Source organism: Aedes aegypti, chromosome 3, assembly GCF_002204515.2.
Source record: "Aedes aegypti strain LVP_AGWG chromosome 3, AaegL5.0 Primary Assembly, whole genome shotgun sequence".
NCBI classification, from domain to species: Eukaryota; Metazoa; Arthropoda; class Insecta; order Diptera; family Culicidae; genus Aedes; species Aedes aegypti.
In genome coordinates this window covers 248,352,793-248,367,508 of record NC_035109.1, presented here as the reverse complement: position 1 = coordinate 248,367,508, position 14,716 = coordinate 248,352,793, and the positions used below count along the sequence as shown (strand labels likewise).

Genomic DNA, 14,716 nt, shown 5'->3' with positions numbered 1-14,716 from the left:
AGCAAGCAACGAGTTAAAAAGATACAGGTCTCAACCGAAAGCCTTCAGTTTTGTTTGCATTGAGGGTATGCGATATGCATGTTTTAATGCCGATACGAAACAAAACGAAATATGAAATATTTTTGTAAAACCCGATTCGAAACTCGATTGTGCTACATTTCCCCGAATGTCGTTTCTTCGAATGTTTCGTTACCCCGAAAAAATGTTCAGAAAGATGCAGGAATTGTCTTCAGTGACAGGGTGGTGAACTATAAGAATGAACAAATCACATATTGCCACAAATTCCTAAAACGATGAAACTCTAAAGAACCACCAATCAAATGAAGAAGGATGCATATCTGACCGGTCCATTCAACACCACATATATTCAAATATATAGATATTCGGAGAACCGACATTCAGGTCAGTATCTCGAGAGGTATTTGACGGAACCATGCGAATATCGCACACCCTTAGCGCACATATCGAGCGATAGAACGATAAATCCCAGCTTATGTACCCTTCCCGTTTGACCCTCTCGGAGAGCTTTCAGACCGGGGGCATCTTCCAAATCCCATGGTTCTAATTTTTGAGCATTTCCAGCCTTCCTGGAAGCAAAATTTCTTTTCCAATCATACTTCATTCGCCTTCGTCTAGCTTCATCATATTCTTCAAACAGGGGTTTTTTGCAGAGTATTTTTTGTTTCGACAACTTCTCATCGTCTCACATGTGGAAGGAAGAATTTTTAATCTGGGAATTGGGATTACTTCCTGTTAAATGGCTGCACCATTGAGCCACTGTTTTCCCTCCCGTAATGTTATCCCCTTTTGAAAAATGCTTAAACTTTTAGCAATAATCATGACTCGCTTCAAAGGCGGCCGACATCGATTCGCCTGTCAAAAGAAAACGAGGAAATAGCCGTAATTGGGTGTGGGCGATGTGGAAGGCTTCTCCAGCGAGAGATGTGATGGTGGATCGAAAAGTATTGTATCGAAACAAGGATTGAATCACTTCTTCTTGAAAGGCGAAAGGTTTCCGCAAAGGGTAAGAAGCTGTACCGAATATGACTTTTCTTTGACGAAGGCAGCCTTAGCCAGTTGGATTAGCGTTGATGTTGCAAATCCGGCTAGTCATTTTGGGTTGATTTCTGATGTTGAAAAGTGATGATGTAAATTCTAGGGAGTGGAAAATTGTCAAGCAAATTTTCAAGCTGAGGATAAAAAATATCGACTTGAGCTTCAAGAATACATTTTATTGTTCATAATTGAATCGAAACTGTACCACGACCAGGATTTTCTCTTCCTGTTAACGAAGATGGAAAGGTTTTGGTTCATTAGCATTTACTTAGGTTACATTTGAGAATTCAAATAGTGAAACATAAATCCTTCTTCGTCCACAGTTATTAACTGAGAGCTTATCCAATTGACCATTTGCCACCATTGTCCTGGGAAATCGAGACCATGGTGGTCGATCTTACTGAAAAGTTGCGCGTTTATTACTACAGGGATATCCGCGGCCTCTAAAACAAAAAATATTATTTTTATGCTTTTCTCTGGAATCAAAACATTTGAATGACATAACAATAGTTATAATTTGTGTATAATTCTCCACATAGAACGGAATGAGAGAGAATGTATTTTTAACCCTCACTCTAGGTTGATACATAATACACGATTAATTTCTCATCGATTTTCAAACTTCCCGTATTGCCACTTTCTTACCAATCAAATTGTGATTTGCTTCCATTCTTCAGAGAAGACGCGTTCTCTCCAGCGTACGTCGTCGTTGGTAGGAAACTTTCCACTCTAAGCTTTCTTGACAATATTACAAACTTTTGAAAGACATGCTCCTCCACTCTGCTCAAACTCAATGTAAGCCGACTTAAAATTTCAATATATTCCGGCTAATTATAAACATCGCCGAGTGGCAAGGTTGCGTTGCAAGTGTACCTGCTCGATATTCGATGGTTTCCCAACGAAGTGCAAAACGACTTCATCGAAAATAGTCAATAGCATCTCGGAACGGGGATTATGCGTCTTTGTTAATTTTCTTACTACCGTTCGCAGAATCGGTGATGGCACAGAGCATTTCCAGCTCAACAGGCAAATCAAATTGGCATTTTCAGATTGACCACTTCCTATGCAAGAGATTTTTTTAACATGTAGTTTTTCCCATCAAAATTTTACTAAATTTCATAGGCTTTTTAATATTAAAAATTAAAATATATAATCTAAAAACGCTGCCTTTTATTAAAATGGTGTTTTGGAAGAAGTTACAGCAAATGACAAGAACTATTAGGGAGAAAATATCATAGTATATCTATAATAGATTACATATACAGTCAACTCTCCATAACTCGATATCAAAGTTAGGGAGGTATCGAGTTACAGAACACAAAATCAGTGCAAATGCGATCCAAGGGACCATGGAGGTAGCCATGAAAACCAACTTTAACTTGGGTTATTTAACTCGATATCGAGATATGGAATACCGAGTAAGGGAGAGTTAACTATAATGTAGATTTTGCTCAAAACTTACTGGAAGTGCTCATAAGAACACTAAGCTGAGAAGCAGGCCCTGTCCCAGTGAGGACGTAATGCCAAGAAGAAGAAGAAATAATTTTCGAAATGGAGCAACGTATTATAAAAATGTACCGTAATCTGGGGAAACATTGATCAGTTTTTTGGATATCTATTAAAAAATTCATCTGTAAATACAAATTTTGCAAGTTTTACATTCTCAAAATATAGATTGGTAACCATCATTCATAAATATACAGGGTGTTTGCTTCCTGGTTGTGCATATTTTTAGGGTAGATAGAGGACCTTGAAACATGGAAAAGTGTCCATGGAACATAGGGTCGGAAATCACTGCTAAGGGATTTATTCAATATTCGATGTTTTGAAACTGGCTCAAATTTGATTGTCATTATCTGGCTAACTACTTATCAAAAAAAATTATCTGAGCACATGAATGGAAAGCCTAAGCCATCATGCTTCAAAGCCTCTTAGACGTAAAAATTGTATAAAATGTACTTAAACATTAATTTTGACATCTTTGAAGCGGATACCCAAAAAATACACTTTTCGATGTATGGCAATATCGTTTTAACAAAAAGTGTTCTTCTAGAAAATATTGATCATACTATTTTCTACCAAACTTCCTTGGAGACCATTGGTTGACTTACCTATCTGTTACTTTTGAATCAATAGTTTTCATACAACTTTTTCAATAGTTATCAAAAATTGAAGTAATTTATAGTTCGTCACAGAAAAAATGAGAAAAATCGGTTGAGAAACGGCGGAGATATAGCTTTCTGAAGTTGACCATTTTGTATGGGAATACGGCTTTGGTGCATTTTATATGTCCGATACTGTACTAGAACTGGTAAATATGTCCGAAGGTAGGCAAGTTTCTTAGGAAATTCTGCAATTCGTCAATTTCGCTGAATGAAAATCACTTACGAAAAATACTAAGAAATCGTATTTGGCTATGCCATTTTTAGTAAGAATCGTATTTTTAATGTGAGAAATGCTTCCAAGGTGTTATAAACCAACGAGCATAAATCAAGGTTCTTTAATCGTTATAGCATTTATCGAAAATCTTGCATAGTGTAACAAGGATAGTTGCCCACTCTAAATAGGACTAGAAGGGCTTACTGATGTTACACAAATCATGTACACTGCTCACACTATTATGGGTCACCTATTCACGATTATTAGTCAATGGGTGACCGATGATAGTGTAACCACTGTATACAAAATTCCAGATATGTTTGTCCGTCAGTAACGCTTCACAGAAATGTTTCATTGAACAATGCGATGTAAATTTTTTTGTGATCATCATTTCGAAAGATCACAATACAGAACACTGCAACAGATATTCAGTACAATATTCAAGTTTCAGATTCCAAGGAGCCATTTCTCTCGGTCAACTAACAACTTTCAGAGTTAGCCATGAGCCTTGGCTTATACATCTTAGTCCCTTGCTTTATAATTTTAATGTTTCAGATATTGACAACAGTTTGGAAGAACTACGCACGCTTAGGCAACTTGCAGATCATGCGATAGCCTATGTTTATAGCTTGCACTTGGGCTTGCAAATAAAGGATCGTGGAAAATATAAATGTATTTGAATTATGTAGATTTTGTGCAATTTTATGTTAAATTTTAAGCTCTTTATGAAAATTGCAATATTTCCAACTCTGTGGATTTTGGTAAAATTATGGTAAACTTCAAGTATCTTATTGAAATTTTCAGCCATATTCATGGTGGTCTAATGGCTACCGCTTCTGCTTCATAAGTAGTAGGTCATGGGTTCAATCTCAGGCCCGTCCCTTTTCTCGTATTTTGTAGTTGTATCTTTCACTTGCTTCTATATCTCCACTCTTAATTTATCACAGACAAGGGAGGTAATCGCGGCTCTTTATTGCTACCCCAAAAAAATACAAAATAACGACCGAACAATGGTATAGGCGTAATCAATTTTCTCGAACACATCCATTTCGAGAATTTAGCAGATTTTGCCGATTAAATTGCCAACAGCGCACTGCATTAGCACGTAGCAAATAAATGCTTGCAAACAATGTATTTCAAACGCGTTGATTACCTGTAATTTTGCGAAAAACGATTTTCGCTTTTGCGCGTTAAGCCTTAAAACTGATTCTGGACTTAGGTTGGCGGCTTTTCAATTTTACTCCCATTTGACAGCCGCCCTCCACCCTTGATCACAGATGGTCTATTCGTTCATAGCATTTGCCAGAACCAGAAACAGACGTTTCCCTACGCTTCCATTCTTCCATCATTATAGCATGCCTTTCCTTACGCCTTATACATAGGCAGGCTGCTAATCAAACAAGCAAGCCTCTCTGCCATTTATTTACCACCCCTACACCTTCCCGCATGAACTGGCGTAGACGCAGTGGTATATATGGTCTACTGTGGAAGCCAATTTAATGCATCATCATTTACGCCCCTTCACTCATTGGTCCACACTCTGTCGTGGCAGGCGCCATTGTTGCCTAAAATAGATTTATACATTGAAAGTGTCTGTTAGTCCCAAGCAACGTTGGGCAAATTTGACCAGAACATCGATGTTACTGAATCGATTAAAATTCAATATGTCGAATCGATTCACCGATTAAATAAGATCATTTAAATAGATGTTTTTGAATCGATTCAATTGTCAAGCTCATATAAAAAAAATTAAAAAAAAACAAGCTTCCAAATTTGCACTCGATTTTGAGTGCTCCAAACATTTTTGGAACATCGATTCAAAATCTTCCATCGCTAGTCCCACACGTAAAACGTAGTAAAATGAACACCTTAAGGATATCATCTTGTTTCTGATCGAAAAACGAGGAATTTGCATAGTTCTATCGCACAACATCAAAAATCCAAAACAGCGACACGAATCCAGACTAAAATAGCTAAATTTTCACAAATTATCGCTAGCAGAAAATTATGCAAATGTTCATTTTTCCTGCACTTTGTGGGTAAAATGAACAGCTGTTGGTGGTAAAATGAACATCATGCAAAGAACGAGAGCAAAACAAATATTTTTGAAAACTTTCATTGTATTTCCAAAAATACATCTAATAATGATTGTAACTCATTCGAAAAGCAATCTAAAGGTATCAGATTTGACATCTATTATAACGACATTCATCTCACTGAAAACTCTCAAGCACTCAAAATCGAGTGAATCAATTTTCTTCATTCGATTTTTTGTTACGATTCAAAATGATGTAATTGATTAGATTTTTTAATGAGTTGACATAGTTTTGAAACTGCCTTGAAGTGTTTAATACATAATTTTTAATTTTATACGTTATTCAATCGAAGGAATTTAACAATCATATGCAATTTCATTTGGTCTTATTTTAGAAGCTTGTTTTTTTTTTTATTTTTTTTTATATGAGCTTGACAATTGAATCGATTCAAATGATTCTATTTAATTGGTGAATCGATTCGACATATTGAATTTGAATGGATTCAGTAACATCGTTGTTCTGGTCAAATTTGCCCAACGCTACTTGGCACCCCCCGATTCCGGGCATGACATCTTGTCATTTGACGGAACTTCTTCGAAGACATGTAATCAAACGGACCGTTTTTGGGTTTTGCATTTTCAAATCATAAAAATAATTTTATTTGATAGGTTCTTTGCAAAACATAATATAAGAAATTTAGCAAAACTTAGATAGCAACTGTCTTTTTGAATAGCTACTAATAGATATGTAAGTTCTATTCGTTTCGGAAAATGTAGCGTCTACGCGATTTGCCTTTTGGCCTGGAAATGCCCCCATAGTCTCACTCCAATTGTATCTCAGTATTGCTAAATGCAGAATTAGAACAGAAGCAGCTAAATGATGGGCACCTGAGCGAGCAGCCACCATTAAAGTGGTTCACTGAAACGCTCATAAAGCACCCGGTGTCGTACCCGCGGTTGAATGAATTTGCGCAAGGAAGCAACCTCCAACCAACCGAACTTTCCATCAGAAGCTGTTTAAGTACTTCCTTTATACATTTTACATGCACTCGGGAGCGCTTCTCGGTGAATCGGAAGAAACGCTTCTTCTTCACTGACGTTTTCCCCACCCAACACAAAAAGTTATGCTCAGTCTCAGACTCACACAAGAGTAAGGAATGAATTTAGGAACAAGAGTGGATTTCAAGCCCTCACCTGAGAAGGTCCCCTTCACTTTCCGGGAACATTGTGAGCAAAAAGAGGAAGATAAACAGGTGCGCTGATACTTATGGGATTAGTCGCAGCTTAGGAATTATAATTGCTCTTTTTTCTTGGGCACACCAAAGGGGGTGGTTCTAACGGTGGAAGGTGGAAGCATTTGGCGTATTTTGCTTGCTTGGCTGCACAAAGCGATCATGATGGTAAGACGGCTGTGAATGGTTCCTATTTTGCAATAAGTGTCGGTGTATTCCTGAAGAATAAAATGTTTCAGAAAAATTTAGAATCAAATCGCTGGAAGAGTAAAGCGAAATTCAATATGTGAAGGAATATCTTGAGAATTCTTCATCGTATTACCTTGAGTCATTTAGGGGAATCCTTGAGCGAATACTTGGAAGAATCTTTGAAAAAGTTTCCGAGCAATTCATTTAGAAATATTGGGAGAAGTAATCCTAGAGTTATCCACGAAATAAGTAATTGTACCTCTTTTTTAGACATTCATTAATATATTTTAAGAGGTACACAGCGCATTTTTTTTTTGTAAAATTTTGTTGGACTTTCTGGAGAAGTACGTTCAAGAATCTGTAAAGCAAATCCAAAGGAAATTTGAAAAGGTTTCTGGACAAAACTATCAAAGAAACTAAATAACTATCAGAATTATTTGATCGTTTAAGTACATAAAGCTAATGAATACGACTTCAAGATAAAATTTATCATCAAATGTGTCCCAGTAAGAAACGTTGTAAGTATCAGAAACATTTCAAAACTTTGATTCACTCTTCTTTCCGCAATATCTTTAAAGCATTATCCTATTTCTAATCATGCTTCATTTGTCACGTTGGTGAAAAGTTTCTTCGATCCTTTTATTCCTTCCCCAGCTTTGTCAAGAAACCTCAAATCCTTCCACAGTGGCACGCATATCGGCAGCAACGATTGCATGTCGTGTTTACTTTTCCTTCTGTTTCACATCGTTAGCTGTTCCTATGGGGAGAGGGGACTTATGAGATTCCTTCCAACATATGAAGCCATTTGCTAGCTGCGTCTTTCCCCTACAGTACCTGCCTATTGGTTACCGAAATTCTACCGTCATCTCCGTTTCCGCCCCGGAGGCTCCGTGGAAAAATTGCGGTTTATTTGATGCGCAGTCTGAATCACGCACTGTGAAATTATGGAATGGAAGCTTGTCTTTACATTGTATTGGCCTACCTACCGTTGCAGACATACGGATTCCTCTTGCTTTTACAATAGGGTGTCTCAGGAAAATCAATGTTCGCACAAGGATATGGACATGTGGTTAAACAAGCTCCAGCTCAAAAAGTTCGGCAGACAAAATGACTAATATCGCACAAGCTCCCCAACACGTTCATAAAAAAAATTAAAAATAGTAAGCTTTGCAAACATCTGCAAAAAACGTTGAAAAAGAACCATTTTAATAATAAATGATTTTTTTTTTGTCAAATCAATATGGCAAAACCTATACATGTTTTGTTAAAAAAAAAAAAACATTTTACAAAGATGCTATAGGTAGAAATATCTTTAATTCTAATGCTGAGCACCATGACTTATATCGAATATGCATTCTTTCTAGGCCACCCTATTCCACAACCATCAGGTGCACGAAGTTCATGAAGGCGCTTGAGGTTACACGAGCGCCGGTATTATACACGCCTTGCATGCGACGATGGCATATTTCCGAGCTTTCCAACGTGCGAGGGAATAACGGGTATCTTGGGAGCAATTCCACTATCTGCTGGGGAATGGCTGAGCTTTTTGTTCACCTGTTTGGTAGAGAGGACTGCTGCTAGCTAGGCCTGGTACCTGGATGTGTGAGAATTCTTACTGGTTGTCCGTATGTTTATGGGTTGGAAAATTAAAATATGAAAGAGATTGTTTTCAATCACAGCATGTGTGTGCAGAGATGCTCCTCATGCTGTGCATTTTCTTTTTGGTGCGAGAAAACTTACGCTAAGGGATTTTGGGACAGTTAGTGTCGATACGAAAGAACAATGTTCCGAAACAGCAGAAAATAACAAGACTTTAGCAATTACATACCGAAATGAGCTATAATATTTCGACTTACATCTAACTTGCTGTGTTTTAGATAACTTCAAACACCAGATGAAGATCATATTATGCTATCATTACATAATAAGCTGCATATGAGCTGTTCTCTTCGATTTTTTATAGCAATAAGATATGACCGTCGATATACACTGAGGCAAAAATACTTAGGTATTCCATAAATCAAGACTTATGAACCAGCCAAATTATGGTTTCATTGCACGCTTAAACATTTCGAAAATGGGATCATAAGTTTCATAAGTGAGAGCTTTGAATTCTTTAACAAGAATTACTTGAAATAATTATCATAGCAATCGCTAGAAGAACAACTCCGCTTTCGATGTTGGATACAAGTTAATCGAAAACAGATCACATGTTATCAAAACATGTCAATTTTTGAGCACGCCTGAAATAAAAGGCGAGTAATATTATCGATTGATAATTCGAATTAAAATATTATCATTGCGTTTATTTCCGAATTTCATTGATAGACTTATGAAATTTATTAATGAAATTCTTCACCAAAATCATAAGTAAAACTTAAAATTTTCAATAATAATCGTTGTGGCGCCAAATCATAATTATTCCCTAAGAAATTATTAAGTTTTTTTGCCTCAGTGTACCTGCTTTCTTCAAAAAACTTACCGAAAAGATTCTATAAAATGCTTTCAAAAACTAATAATTGTTTACATGTAAATTGATGCCAAATTGTAGTTTGAGCATGAGCATGAACATAGATGACCGTACAATTCGTAGTTGCTACTCCGTGATTGACTAGAGCTATTGAAGTTGCACAAATATTAAATGAATGAAGCTTGGAAAGTGCACAAATCGAGGGCTCAACATTTAAGAGACAATGACGGCGCCGGCCACATCCTTACGGTCATTGGGGAAGGGAAGGAATGTCAGTTAAACAACCATTGTTACTAGAGACCGAGATCACCTCTGCATCTCCACAGTTAAATGGAAATAATGGATTAGTAGAATCAGGTAGAGAGCTGGGATTCACCAATGTTTGGTGATACGATCCATGATATAGGGTGCCGGTACCAATGGTTGTAATGTACCAGTAGATTGGACTATGGAATAAAACGTACATTTTTTGACAAAAACGACATGTGCTATTTTTGGTGGATAGATCGCCTCTAGTTTTGTCGATTTGCCAAATTTCAGCTTTTTATTTCATCAAAAAGTCATATAAATAATTAAGTTTACGCAAAAAATTTGCTCCCTTGCACCAATAGTTGCCGTCGTGTTCCAGTAGTGGATCAACAGATGGAAGCAGTTTTTAAAATGGATGTATAAAAATGAAGAAAAGTCCCAGAGATGTTCTCAATGCTTCATTCGAAAGATATTAGTTGCTGTTCGAAGGGAAAAATGTTAAACCTGTGTAAAAATTTGCCTTTTTGTTTAAAATTCCTTGTATAATTCCCAAACGTCTACTACTGGAGCACTAGCGCAACTACTGGAACACGTGTACCAATAGTGGCTCAAGCGATTTTATGTTAAAAAATTAGTTTTATCACTCTTTTTATATTTTTCCCATATAGTAGAGGTTGAAATCTTTCTGTTGACGCCAAAAGATCTCTGCTAAGGCTTTTCGTTATTTTGTTATGATTTTTTATAGCTTAGGTAGTCCACTAATGGCACCGTCACCCTAGTCATGTCTAACCGAATTTGCGATATTATTCGATAAATGCATTGTACACCAACCAAGTGATTATCGCTCGCCCTCGCAAGAGCAAGCGATACGATCAAAAGATCGAACACTCCTAACGCGATCCGCAACTTTATTCGACCTTGCCAAGCGAGCGATTCGCAACACGATTGAAGGCTCCCCCAGATCTAAGCGACTTTTTACGGCGACAGCGACAAAAAATCGTCGCGATTTCGCTGATGCATGCACTGTTTGATAAGCGCATCTAAGCCGCGGCGATGCGACTTCGCAGCGAATCGCGTCGTGTCAGTCAAAATGGTTTCATAGAAGAGTGCTTGCAGCGACACAACAACGAAATCGCGACGATTTTTTGTCGCTGTCGCCGTAAAAAGTCGCGTAGATCTGGGGGAGCCTTGATTCTGACCGCATCACCTGCTCCCGCAGCAGCAAACCTTTTTTTTGTCCGTCTTTGAATCTAGCAAAAGCTATGAACTGTGATAGATCAGCTGTGATATATTAAGAGTGGCAAGGGAAAAATACAACTACAAAGTGCGATGAAAGGGACGGGCCTGGGATTGATCATGTCATTAGACGTTTAATCCCAATGATATGGAAATAGCACTCTTGTATGTTTTCAGAGGGTGAACAAAATTTGGTATATTAGTGCAAATCAATATCCAGGGTATGTCATTTTGTCTTCAATGTTATCAATGTCATACATGTAACAATTACTGAGTAATAAGCTTGTTTTTGCCCAGGTAAAATTTGTTTCTATGAAACGATTCAAACATGCCCGTTTTGATTTCTAAAAAAATAGATGAAAATGAACGAAACGTCATGTCTGCTTATTTCGCGTTTTCCGTACCTCTTCCATCCCCGGTCTACGCCATCGTAAGCGGAAACGAGCAAGGGTCACCGTGTTTTGTCGCGAGAAAAAAAAACTACGGCAAACAACAGCCCGATGTCGAAGGGCTGTGATATTGTAAATCGAAAACGACATTCGGGATCCGCACCGTACCGCCATCGCGTATTGCCGTGTAGAGGTGATTGAGTTAAGTTGATTCCCAGGGAGATTTAATCCCACCCTATTTTCTCGAAATATATAACAGATTTATTCTAAGAAATTTGGCATAATATTTCATCTATGCGAAAAATATTGTAAAACAACATTCATTGGGTTATTGAAAATGTATTACACATTTTAAATTATGTCTGCTATGAGAATTTTCGGTTAGGTTTAGAACAGATAAAAAAATGATCAGAGTTATCAAAAATTTGCACAACATTCTGTCAGAATCACTCCTAGAATTATGTGAAAGACAGATCAAGATAAAAAGAAAATATTTTTTCTACTACTGATCCCTTTACGATCCTTGTTTGGACTCGTGCCTTCGATTTTTCGTTGGACCCGTTGGCGAAAGCTACCGGTGGTAATCCTTCTTGGACACCGTCTTGAGAAAAAACCTCTCGAAGGTCACGTCTTCTTTCATTTATTCACTAAACATGGTATCAACAACTAACAAAAGGAAGGGTGAAACTCTAAATTCACAACTTCCTTCCAAAAAAGTGGAATTTAAAACTGACACTAAACGTGGCAAGAATGAAAGAAAGGACGCTTCACCGGAATTCAAACTTTCTTCGAAGGGTGAAATGAATCATTGCACTATGGTCCAGAAATCAGTTTTACGCGGAAAGATGCATTTTGAGCTTTAGAATGAAACATTAGACAAAAACGGTCTTCTACAAAGTTGTTTGTATTAGTAAGGCCCTTTGTTTGGTGTTATTGAAAATTAGGGTGGACCACATTTTCATGGAAATTGTGTAACTAACTTTCTTATTTGTAGAATTTATATTATATATGCTTCAGCAAAGTTGTAGACCATTGAATTTCAAGCAACTTTGCCAAAAAAAGTTTTTTTGTATCTCTTAAATTGACCGATTTAAAACTATTTTCCTACGGTGACATAGGGTGGTCCGAACAAAAATGGTTTTCTGGCTCTAGAGTTTTCAATTCAAATTTCTCATCAAAGTAGTCTATGAAACACTTTTAGAGCTTTGAAAAATGTGTAATTTGGTGAGTGAAGAATCTCTCTATCTCCTTCCGTTTGGCAGTTATTGTTGTTTTACTCTCAAAAACATGCCTACTTTGATTGAGAATATATCTGATTGGGGCAAACATAAAACATATCTTTTGACGGCATTAGAAAGATAAAATAAAAGTGTATATTATATCAAAAAATTACAAATGTGTTATTTTTGTAACTCTAATAAATTGTCTTGAAAAACAAATATTTTTTATCTCAAAAACTTAAATAACTTTTGAACAAAAATAGATATCAACAATCTTTTTGTATGAAAATTTGCGTTTTGTTAAGTTCTAAAAGTCGTTCATGGATGACTTTGACGAGAAACTAGCATTGAAAAAACTGGAGTTAAAAAACTTATTTTTGTTGGACCACCCTGCGATGATTAGGAAAAAATGCTCTAGATTGGCAAAGTTGATCAAAATGTCATGTTCTACCGCTTTGCATAAGAGTATATACCAGTATTTTTACAAATAAAAAAATTGATTATATGATTTGTGTGATATTGTGGACCACCCTAGTTTTAAATGACACAGTATGGAAGCTTACATTTTTAGAAACAATTTTGTAGTGGATCATTTTTGTCTAAAATTTTATTTTCATGCTCAAAATGCAAAATAATAAAAAAATACATATTATGAAAATCTTCTAAATAGTTTTAGAGCCCTATCTTTCTTATTTCAGATTTCTCGTCACAGCGGTCTATGAACGACTTTTAGAACTTAACAAAACGCAAATTTTTATGCAAAAATATTGATGATATCTATTTTTGTTCAAAAGTTATTTAAGTTTTTTTGCTTAAAATCCTTTGTTTTTCAGGGCATTTTACAAAAATAACACATCTGTAATTTTTTGATATAATATACAGTTTTGTTTTATCTTTTGAATGCCGTCAAAAGATATTTTTTATGTTTGCCCCAATCAGAGATATTCTCAATCAAAGTAGGCATGTTTTTGAGAGTAAAACAAAAATAACTCCCAAACGGAAGGAGATAGAGAGATTCTTCACTCACCAAATTACGCATTTTTCAAAGCTCTAAAAGTGTTTCATAGACTGCTTTGATGAGAAATTTGAATTGAAAAATCTAGAGCCAGAAAACCAGTTTTGTTCGGATCACCCTATGTCGCCGTAGGAAAAATGACCGATTTAGAGGGTCAATTTAAGAGATACAAAAAAATTTTGTTTAGGAAAAGTTGCTTGAAATTAAATGGTCTACAACTTTGCTGAAGCATGTATTATATAATTTCTACAAATAAGAAAGTTAGTTACACAATTTCTATGAAAATGTGGTCCACCCTAATTTTCAATAACTTCAAACAAAGGGCCTTACTAATACAAACAACTTTGTAGAAGACCGTTTTTGTCTAATGTTTCATTCTAAAGCTCAAAATGCATCTTTCCGCGTAAAACTGATTCCTGGACCACTGTGCATTGTATCGAAATGAGCAATCAGTTCGATGCTCTAGACAAATTTTCTGAACACCAAATCGAAGCAGCCTCTAGCCCATGCTCTTTGATTCAAGTGAGGAAGCAAAGAGTGCTGCCTATCGTGGTCAGTTGTTCTGAATTTGGGGAATTTAGGCAGGAGAGCTTGAACTCCATTATAGGAATCAAGGTTTCCTTCCAAATCGCAAAGAAAGGAGACTGTCGCGTTTTGCCGGAAACTCCTAATATTCGCGAATTTCTTCTCAGACGTCTTGAAGAGAAGAAGCATACATTTTTTACTTATGACGTCAAAACTGAACGTTTGTTCAAAGTTGTCTTGAAAGGTCTCTCAAGTGACTATCACCTGAAGAAATCAAAAATGGAATAAATGATTTACTTGGATTTTCCCCAGTTCAAGTAATCATTATGAAAAAGAGAACTCATTCTGACATTGTTCGAAAACGGCTTTCTCAAGAATTTTATTTAGTTCACTTTAACAAAAAAGATCTGAATAATATTAAAGCTTTAGAAAAAGCAAAACTTTTGTTCGATGTCCGTGTGACATGGGAATATTTTCAGAAACCAGGAGGAAATTAGCAGAACCCCCACTCAGTGCCGTCGGTGCCAAAAGTGGGGTCATGGTACAAAAAATTGTCGCATGGATGCTAAATGCATGATTTGCGGAGGTTCTTCTCACGCCAAGGATTGTACTTCACGTTGAGGCTCGTGCCAGGCAGATGAAAGATAATATCCGTTACGATAACGTTCGTTCCGGATTTTGCCTGGTAGAGTATCGAACAATACTCATTTTTCAGTTACAG

The 14,716-nt window shown here is 36.5% G+C and overlaps 1 protein-coding gene across 1 annotated transcript in view; it reads left to right on the top strand.

The window, feature by feature from the left end:
• Positions 1-14,716, top strand: part of LOC5565213 (transmembrane and TPR repeat-containing protein 1) — a 790,448-nt gene that overhangs the window by 732,353 nt on the left and 43,379 nt on the right. The gene's annotated exons all lie outside the window — the stretch shown is intronic.